The sequence below is a fragment of the Fistularia commersonii genome, unplaced genomic scaffold (assembly GCF_037954325.1).
Source record: "Fistularia commersonii isolate RoL2024-O1a breed Wild unplaced genomic scaffold, RoL_Fcom_v1.0 HiC_scaffold_96, whole genome shotgun sequence".
NCBI lineage: Eukaryota > Metazoa > Chordata > Actinopteri > Syngnathiformes > Fistulariidae > Fistularia > Fistularia commersonii.
The window spans coordinates 55,001-66,409 of NW_028234054.1; positions in this window are offsets into that span (position 1 = coordinate 55,001).

Here is an 11,409-nt window from a genome sequence, read left to right on the forward strand (position 1 = left end):
CCACTAACAACACTGAGCATCACACCTTCAATTTCCAATTTCAGACTCATAAGTCTATCTGACATTCTTTTCACCTCTAGGACGTTCCTTACGAACTCCTCCTTCAAGATGACTCCTACTCCATTTCTCTTCTTGTCAGCACCATAATAGTATAACTTAAAGCCTGCTCCTAAGCTTCTAGCCTTACTACCCTTCCACCTGGTCTCCTGGACACACAGTATATCCAGCTTCCTTCTCTGCATCGTGTCCATCAACTCTCTACCTTTTCCTGTCATAGTCCCAATATTCAAAGTCCCTACTCTCAGTCCCAGGCTCTTTCCTTTCCTCCTCTCTCTCTGCTTCCGAACACGCACTCCTCCTCTTCTTCTTCTTCTTGTTCTTCGACCCACAGTAGCCCGATTTCCATTAGTACCCTGTAGGTCATCAGTACCAATGGCGGTCGTTGTTAACCCGGTCCGCGACCCATCCGGTATGGTATAGTTATGGTTGACTCGCATGTTTGGTTTTGGCAAACGTTTTACGCCGGATGCCCCTCCTGACGCAACCCTCTGCATTTATCCGGGCTTGGGACCGGCACAGGGAGACACTGCTCCGTGCCCCCCCCCCCCCCCCCCCCCCCAAAGGCAGGCTTGGAGAGACACGGGCCAGTGCCGCCCTGAGGCTGCATTACCCTCTCTTTCTTACATTTATTATAAAAATATGCTTATCTTCCTTTTAGCTCATCACACATGTCTTTATGATTTTCAGTCCATGCCTCAGCCGGCCTGAAGCTCCACTGATGCGCATGTGCGGATGCCTCTATCTAGCGGACATAAAATAAAGACAATCATTCAAATGTGAATGAGTCGGCGTGATGCTCCGGGATGTGTGGAGCTCAGGGAGCTCCACGAGTGAGGGAGTTAAGTTAGGGCGGGGGTGCAAGTAGGCTCTAGGATTCCCCGAGTCGGGGCGAGCGATGGGTTTAGAGGCGTATCGCATTGAAGATAATGGCCGCATATCCTTCTTGGACTTTTCTAAAGCCTTTGACTCGGTCGAACATCCATTTATCATAGCAACGCTCGAACATTTTGGATTTGGTTAAATATTCAGGAATGTGATCCGTGGGCTCTATGAGAATATTCATAGCTGTGTCACCCTGCCAAGCGGCACCACTCCGAGCTTCCATGTTGATGTGGGAATCCCCCAAGGTTGCCCCATCTCACCCTATTTATTTATAATTGCTACCGAAATGCTAGCCGTTTATGTTGAAAAGAGCAACGATATCCAAAAGTTAGACGTGCTGGGGACTGAAATTGTTATTAGCCTGCTGGCAGATGACACAACCTTAGTTTTGAAAAATGAACATCAAGTCCCAATAAGTGCCGAAAACAACCAAAACATTCTCCAAGGCTTCAGGATTGTCATTAAACTTAAAGAAATGCAAACTTCTTGCGCTGCATGACTCGCCACTAAAGGAAATCAGCGATGTTTCCATGAAATCAGAAATAAAATACTTGAGCATTTTCCTATCCAAGGACCAAACGTTAAATCAATCCAGGAACATTGAATCTAAACTGAATCAAAGTAAAGCTTAATTCTAATATATGGCTCCAGAGAGATTTATCAATATTAGGCCGGATATATTTGACTAAAATGGATGTGTTTATCCAGATGTATATACCCAGCGTATTCCAATGCTGCTCCAAATCAACTCGTAAAATCTGTTAACCAAATCAATTTCAACTTTATCTGGAGGAACAGACCACACCATCTAAGAAAAATCACATATGGTGAAAGAAACAAGTGAAGGAGGGCTGAAAGTGATAGAGTCGGACTGCTTGAATGGGACATTGAAGGTGAACTGGTTGAAATCCTGGATCAAACCTCATCGTTCTTTCTGGTATTGTACTCCAAACTACTTATTCAACAAAGTCGGCGGCCTGAGTCTTCTGCTTATCTCTGACTTGGATATCAACAAGATTCCTGTCAAATGTTCAGAGTTCCATAAACAAATATTATTATACTGGAAAATGATATACGTACACAATTTCTCACCACACAGTATAATAGTTTGGAACAATCGATATGTACTGCATGGCAACAAACCTCTGTTTTACAAGGAATGCTTTGAGAAAGGTATATGGTCGATAATTGACTTGATGGATGACACTGGCAGTCCTCTGGACAATGAGCAGTTCTGTACTACACACAGATTCAAGCCTCCCATATTAGAGTTGCTAAAGTTACGAAACGCACTGCCTCGACAATTTGTATTCCTGACCAAAAATATAATGACGCACCGAACCGTACAACCACAGTTACCCCGACTATCACTCCAGGGAATCTCAATTGTGGACAGAAAGCGCGGCAACTCCTTTATTAGGAAATGTTTCACAGGAAACTTATTCCCTGGACGTCAAAAAAAAAAAAAAGGATATTTTAAATAAATTTGATGAGGAATCGATTGCCACGCTGCGAACCATGTATCTGACTCTACCCATACCCCCAAGGCAAAAGAGACCCACTTCAAAATTATGACTGACATCTACCCATCTAAGGAATTATCGAGGGTACGCTTTAATTTTGAAGATAATATTTGTACATTTTGTGAAGACAACATTGAAACCACTGACCATATATTTTTTCTCCTTCTCATTCCATCGTCACCAGTTTCCTTCTCAAAAGATGATATAACATTCTGTTTACTTATAAGCAACATAACAGATGAACTCTGTGTCAATGTTCTTTTAGGCCTGGCCAAGTTCTTCATTCACAAGAACAGAATGCAAAAATGCTCCCCAAATTTTAATGTCTTCATAAACGATTTTGAAATATAAAAAAAAAAAAAAAAAATCCTTAAAACTTATGGAAAAATCCGAAAACAAAAAAATATAGTTACCCATGTCCGAGGTTCCTTTTTTTTTTGGTAAAAAAAAAAAAACAAAAAAAAAAAAACAACTTGATTACATGTTACATTCCCCTTGCAATTTTTTTTTTTTTTTTTCGTTTTAATTTCTTATTTGTCTATCTATTGATTTAATTACTTCCTTTTAATTTCTTTTTTTGTCTCGCACTGTAAATTTCTCACAAACCTGTAACACTATTAACTTCTCATTACATACAGAACAAATGTCCTGATGTCCGTTGCTTCCTCATCCCTGGTTGTTTCATTGACATTCAGTTCTACCTTGCTATGTTTATTTGTACATTTGTATATTTGGGTGTACTATTTATGTTCAATTAAAAACAGTTTGATGTCTGAGATTCCTTGTGAACCGCCAACTTAATTACATGTTATATTCCCCTCACAATTTTTTTTTTTTCGTTTTTAATTTTATTTTTCTATCTATTTATTTAATTATATCCTTTTAATTTTCTTTTTTTGTCTAGCATTAAAAATTTCTCGCAAACCGTTAACACTATTAACTTCTGATTACTTACACCACGAATGCGCTTATGCCCCCCCACCCATCCCGCTTTTTCCGTACGGAGGCAGACACTGAGATCGAAAGCAAATGGGTGTCATTGAAATGCAGTAACAGGGTGATAACAGCCGTGTTCGAAGTGTGTAGGGGCTTATAGGAGAGCAGAAGCACGTCACGCAATTCACCTGAGTTCGGAGGATCGGGAGTACCAGGGCCCATAGCGGAGAAGCGGAAGAGCGGAGTTATGTGTCTCTTCTCAAAGGCCGGGAAGCTGGGGGGCAGCAGGACCCCTTAGAGCGGCTAATGTGAGCCTTCTCCGGACATAGATCACCCGGACTTATGACTGGAGCTCCCGGACCTCCGGGCACACACATATGTGAATGAGTGGATGAGCTAATGTCGGTTTGGTTGTGGATACGTTTCGGCCAATGCTATCAGCACAGCTATGATTATCCCCAGAACGTTGAGAACGAGCTCCCGGAACTCCAGACATGCGTATATAAAAGAGTGGAATTAAGGTGTGTGTGTGTGTGTGTGTGTGTGTGTGTGTGTGTATACGTGTGGGACAGAAGTAATGTTGGGGACAGAAATTGTTATTGGCCTGCTGGCAGATGACACAACCTTAGTTTTGAAAAATGAACATCAAGTCCCAATAAGTGCTGAAAAAAACCAAAACATTCTCCAAGGCTTCAGGATTGTCATTAAACTTAAAGAAATGCAAACTTCTTGCGCTGCATGACTCGCCACTAAAGGAAATCAGCGATGTTTCTATGAAATCAGAAATAAAATACTTGAGCATTTTCCTATCCAAGGACCAAACGTTAAATCAATCCAGGAACATTGAATCTAAACTGAATCAAAGTAAAGCTTAATTCTAATATATGGCTCCAGAGAGATTTATCAATATTAGGCCGGATATATTTGACTAAAATGGATGTGTTTATCCAGATGTATATACCCAGCGTATTCCAATGCTGCTCCAAATCAACTCGTAAAATCTGTTAACCAAATCAATTTCAACTTTATCTGGAGGAACAGACCACACCATCTAAGAAAAATCACATATGGTGAAAGAAACAAGTGAAGGAGGGCTGAAAGTGATAGAGTCGGACTGCTTGAATGGGACATTGAAGGTGAACTGGTTGAAATCCTGGATCAAACCTCATCGTTCTTTCTGGTATTGTACTCCAAACTACTTATTCAACAAAGTCGGCGGCCTGAGTCTTCTGCTTATCTCTGACTTGGATATCAACAAGATTCCTGTCAAATGTTCAGAGTTCCATAAACAAATATTATTATACTGGAAAATGATATACGTACACAATTTCTCACCACACAGTATAATAGTTTGGAACAATCGATATGTACTGCATGGCAACAAACCTCTGTTTTACAAGGAATGCTTTGAGAAAGGTATATGGTCGATAATTGACTTGATGGATGACACTGGCAGTCCTCTGGACAATGAGCAGTTCTGTACTACACACAGATTCAAGCCTCCCATATTAGAGTTGCTAAAGTTACGAAACGCACTGCCTCGACAATTTGTATTCCTGACCAAAAATATAATGACGCACCGAACCGTACAACCACAGTTACCCCGACTATCACTCCAGGGAATCTCAATTGTGGACAGAAAGCGCGGCAACTCCTTTATTAGGAAATGTTTCACAGGAAACTTATTCCCTGGACGTCAAAAAAAAAAAAAAGGATATTTTAAATAAATTTGATGAGGAATCGATTGCCACGCTGCGAACCATGTATCTGACTCTACCCATACCCCCAAGGCAAAAGAGACCCACTTCAAAATTATGACTGACATCTACCCATCTAAGGAATTATCGAGGGTACGCTTTAATTTTGAAGATAATATTTGTACATTTTGTGAAGACAACATTGAAACCACTGACCATATATTTTTTCTCCTTCTCATTCCATCGTCACCAGTTTCCTTCTCAAAAGATGATATAACATTCTGTTTACTTATAAGCAACATAACAGATGAACTCTGTGTCAATGTTCTTTTAGGCCTGGCCAAGTTCTTCATTCACAAGAACAGAATGCAAAAATGCTCCCCAAATTTTAATGTCTTCATAAACGATTTTGAAATATAAAAAAAAAAAAAAAAAATCCTTAAAACTTATGGAAAAATCCGAAAACAAAAAAATATAGTTACCCATGTCCGAGGTTCCTTTTTTTTTTGGTAAAAAAAAAAAACAAAAAAAAAAAAACAACTTGATTACATGTTACATTCCCCTTGCAATTTTTTTTTTTTTTTTTCGTTTTAATTTCTTATTTGTCTATCTATTGATTTAATTACTTCCTTTTAATTTCTTTTTTTGTCTCGCACTGTAAATTTCTCACAAACCTGTAACACTATTAACTTCTCATTACATACAGAACAAATGTCCTGATGTCCGTTGCTTCCTCATCCCTGGTTGTTTCATTGACATTCAGTTCTACCTTGCTATGTTTATTTGTACATTTGTATATTTGGGTGTACTATTTATGTTCAATTAAAAACAGTTTGATGTCTGAGATTCCTTGTGAACCGCCAACTTAATTACATGTTATATTCCCCTCACAATTTTTTTTTTTCGTTTTTAATTTTATTTTTCTATCTATTTATTTAATTATATCCTTTTAATTTTCTTTTTTTGTCTAGCATTAAAAATTTCTCGCAAACCGTTAACACTATTAACTTCTGATTACTTACAGCACGAATGCGCTTATGCCCCCCCACCCATCCCGCTTTTTCCGTACGGAGGCAGACACTGAGATCGAAAGCAAATGGGTGTCATTGAAATGCAGTAACAGGGTGATAACAGCCGTGTTCGAAGTGTGTAGGGGCTTATAGTAGAGCAGAAGCACGTCACGCAATTCACCTGAGTTCGGAGGATCGGGAGTACCAGGGCCCATAGCGGAGAAGCGGAAGAGCGGAGTTATGTGTCTCTTCTCAAAGGCGGGGAAGCTGGGGGGCAGCAGGACCCCTTAGACCGGCTAATGTGAGCCTACTCCGGACAGATATCACCCGGAGTTATGACTGGAGCTCCCGGACCTCTGGGCACACACATATATGAATGAGTGGATGAGCTAATGTTGGTTTGGTTGTGGATACGTTTCGGCCAATGCTATCAGCACAGCTATGATTATCCCCAGAACGTTGAGAACGAGCTCCCGGAACTCCAGACATGCGTATATAAAAGAGTGGAATTAAGGTGTGTGTGTGTGTGTGTGTGTGTGTGTGTGTGTGTGTATACGTGTGGGACAGAAGTAATGTTGGGGACAGAAATTGTTATTAGCCTGCTGGCAGATGACACAACCTTAGTTTTGAAAAATGAACATCAAGTCCCAATAAGTGCTGAAAAAAACCAAAACATTCTCCAAGGCTTCAGGATTGTCATTAAACTTAAAGAAATGCAAACTTCTTGCGCTGCATGACTCGCCACTAAAGGAAATCAGCGATGTTTCTATGAAATCAGAAATAAAATACTTGAGCATTTTCCTATCCAAGGACCAAACGTTAAATCAATCCAGGAACATTGAATCTAAACTGAATCAAAGTAAAGCTTAATTCTAATATATGGCTCCAGAGAGATTTATCAATATTAGGCCGGATATATTTGACTAAAATGGATGTGTTTATCCAGATGTATATACCCAGCGTATTCCAATGCTGCTCCAAATCAACTCGTAAAATCTGTTAACCAAATCAATTTCAACTTTATCTGGAGGAACAGACCACACCATCTAAGAAAAATCACATATGGTGAAAGAAACAAGTGAAGGAGGGCTGAAAGTGATAGAGTCGGACTGCTTGAATGGGACATTGAAGGTGAACTGGTTGAAATCCTGGATCAAACCTCATCGTTCTTTCTGGTATTGTACTCCAAACTACTTATTCAACAAAGTCGGCGGCCTGAGTCTTCTGCTTATCTCTGACTTGGATATCAACAAGATTCCTGTCAAATGTTCAGAGTTCCATAAACAAATATTATTATACTGGAAAATGATATACGTACACAATTTCTCACCACACAGTATAATAGTTTGGAACAATCGATATGTACTGCATGGCAACAAACCTCTGTTTTACAAGGAATGCTTTGAGAAAGGTATATGGTCGATAATTGACTTGATGGATGACACTGGCAGTCCTCTGGACAATGAGCAGTTCTGTACTACACACAGATTCAAGCCTCCCATATTAGAGTTGCTAAAGTTACGAAACGCACTGCCTCGACAATTTGTATTCCTGACCAAAAATATAATGACGCACCGAACCGTACAACCACAGTTACCCCGACTATCACTCCAGGGAATCTCAATTGTGGACAGAAAGCGCGGCAACTCCTTTATTAGGAAATGTTTCACAGGAAACTTATTCCCTGGACGTCAAAAAAAAAAAAAAGGATATTTTAAATAAATTTGATGAGGAATCGATTGCCACGCTGCGAACCATGTATCTGACTCTACCCATACCCCCAAGGCAAAAGAGACCCACTTCAAAATTATGACTGACATCTACCCATCTAAGGAATTATCGAGGGTACGCTTTAATTTTGAAGATAATATTTGTACATTTTGTGAAGACAACATTGAAACCACTGACCATATATTTTTTCTCCTTCTCATTCCATCGTCACCAGTTTCCTTCTCAAAAGATGATATAACATTCTGTTTACTTATAAGCAACATAACAGATGAACTCTGTGTCAATGTTCTTTTAGGCCTGGCCAAGTTCTTCATTCACAAGAACAGAATGCAAAAATGCTCCCCAAATTTTAATGTCTTCATAAACGATTTTGAAATATAAAAAAAAAAAAAAAAATCCTTAAAACTTATGGAAAAATCCGAAAACAAAAAAATATAGTTACCCATGTCCGAGGTTCCTTTTTTTTTTGGTAAAAAAAAAAAAAAAAACAAAAAAAACAACTTGATTACATGTTACATTCCCCTTGCAATTTTTTTTTTTTTTTTTCGTTTTAATTTCTTATTTGTCTATCTATTGATTTAATTACTTCCTTTTAATTTCTTTTTTTGTCTCGCACTGTAAATTTCTCACAAACCTGTAACACTATTAACTTCTCATTACATACAGAACAAATGTCCTGATGTCCGTTGCTTCCTCATCCCTGGTTGTTTCATTGACATTCAGTTCTACCTTGCTATGTTTATTTGTACATTTGTATATTTGGGTGTACTATTTATGTTCAATTAAAAACAGTTTGATGTCTGAGATTCCTTGTGAACCGCCAACTTAATTACATGTTATATTCCCCTCACAATTTTTTTTTTTCGTTTTTAATTTTATTTTTCTATCTATTTATTTAATTATATCCTTCTAATTTTCTTTTTTTGTCTAGCATTAAAAATTTCTCGCAAACCGTTAACACTATTAACTTCTGATTACTTACAGCACGAATGCGCTTATGCCCCCCCACCCATCCCGCTTTTTCCGTACGGAGGCAGACACTGAGATCGAAAGCAAATGGGTGTCATTGAAATGCAGTAACAGGGTGATAACAGCCGTGTTCGAAGTGTGTAGGGGCTTATAGGAGAGCAGAAGCACGTCACGCAATTCACCTGAGTTCGGAGGATCGGGAGTACCAGGGCCCATAGCGGAGAAGCGGAAGAGCGGAGTTATGTGTCTCTTCTCAAAGGCGGGGAAGCTGGGGGGCAGCAGGACCCCTTAGACCGGCTAATGTGAGCCTACTCCGGACAGAGATCACCCGGAGTTATGACTGGAGCTCCCGGACCTCTGGGCACACACATATGTGAATGACTGGATGAGCTAATGTTGGTTTGGTTGTGGATACGTTTCGGCCAATGCTATCAGCACAGCGATGATGAGTTCAGGTGTGTCTGTGTGTGTTTGTGTGTTTGTGTGTGTGTGTGTGTGTGTGTGTGTGTGTGCGTGTGTTTGTGTGTGTGTGAGAGTTTGTTTTTGTGGGTTGGGGGGGGTTCCCGCGGACACGGAGTACCAGGGCCTGGAGCGGATGAGGTGAGGAGCGGAGGAGAGCAGAAGCCCGGACCGTGATTCGCTTGTGTCCAGCGGTTCGGGAGTTCCAGGGCCCGAAACGGAGGAGCGGAGGAGCGGAGGAGCGGAGGAGCGGAGGAGCGGAGGAGCGGAGGACAGCAAAACCCCTTTCTGCAATTCGCCTGAGTCCGGCGGATCGGTAGTACCTGGTTCCGCAGCGGATGAGCGGAGGAGTGGAGGAGATGTTTCTCTTCTCAGAGGCGGCGAGGGGGGGGGGCAGGACCCCTTACCCTTATCCCCCCCGGACGTTTGAGTGGAGCTCCCGGACCTCCGGGCACGCACATGCGAATGACTGGATCACAGGGAGTGCCAGGGCCTGGAGCGGATGAGCAGAGGAGAGGCGGAGGGCAGAAGCCCGGCCCTGTTCAAGAGTTCCAGGGTCCAAAGCGGGGGAGCGAAGAAGCGGAGGAGGGGAGGAGAGCAGAAGAGCAAAAAACTGGCCCGGAATTCACCGAAGTCCCGCGGATCGGGAGTTCCAGGGCCCGGAGCGGAAGAGCGGAGGAGCGGAGGAGAGGAGGAGCGGAGCAAAGCTAAGCCCGTCTTAACAACAAGGAAATTACAGATGAGGCTATAATTTCTAATGAAAACTTTAAATTCTATAGCCACGTATACACTTCGACATTGTCAAAAAGCGATTGTGACTCCTTTCCATTAAATATTCCTCAATATATCCCAAAAATAAACAACAAACAATATATGTTTGTTTATATATGTTTATATATAAACAACAAAAAATATACAGTTTGATGTCTGAGATTCCTTGTGAATCGCCAACTTAATTACATGTCGTATTCCCCTTGCATTTTTTTTTTTTGGTTTTAATTTCATTTGTCTATCTATTTATCTAATTATTTCCTTTTAATTTCGTTTTTTGTCTAGCACTGTAAATTTCTCACAAACCTGTAACACTATTAACTTCTCATTACATACAGAACAAATGTCCTCATGTCCGTTGCTTCCTCATGCCTGGTTGTTTCATTGACATTCAGTTCTACCTTGCTATGTTTATTTGTACATTTGTATATTTGGGTGTACTATTTATGTTCAATTAAAAACAGTTTGATGTCTGAGATTCCCTGTGAACCGCCAACTTAATTACATGTTATATTCCCCTCACAATTTTTTTTTTTTCGTTTTTAATTTTATTTTTCTATCTATTTATTTAATTATATCCTTTTAATTTTCTTTTTTTGTCTAGCATTAAAAATTTCTCGCAAACCGTTAACACTATTAACTTCTGATTACTTACAGCACGAATGCGCTTATGCCCCCCCACCCCCCACCCCCCCGCTTTTTCCGTACGGTGGCAGACACTGAGATCGAAAGCAAATGGGTGTCATTGAAATGCAGTAACAGGGTGATAACAGCCGTGTTCGAAGTGTGTAGGGGCTTATAGTAGAGCAGAAGCACGTCACGCAATTCACCTGAGTTCGGAGGATCGGGAGTACCAGGGCCCATAGCGGAGAAGCGGAAGAGCGGAGTTATGTGTCTCTTCTCAAAGGCCGGGAAGCTGGGGGGCAGCAGGACCCCTTAGAGCGGCTAATGTGAGCCTTCTCCGGACATAGATCACCCGGACTTATGACTGGAGCTCCCGGACCTCTGGGCACACACATATGTGAATGAGTGGATGAGCTAATGTTGGTTTGGTTGTGGAAACGTTTCGGCCAATGCTATTAGCACAGCTATGATGAGTTCAGGTGTGTCTGTGTGTGTTTGTGTGTGTGTGTGTGTGTGTGTGTGTGCGTGTGTTTGTGTGTGTGTGAGAGTTTGTTTTTGTGGGTTGGGGGGGGTTCCCGCGGACACGGAGTACCAGGGCCTGGAGCGGATGAGGTGAGGAGCGGAGGAGAGCAGAAGCCCGGACCGTGATTCGCTTGTGTCCAGCGGTTCGGGAGTTCCAGGGCCCGAAACGGAGGAGCGGAGGAGCGGAGGACGGCAAAACCCCTTTCTGCAATTCGCCTGAGTCCG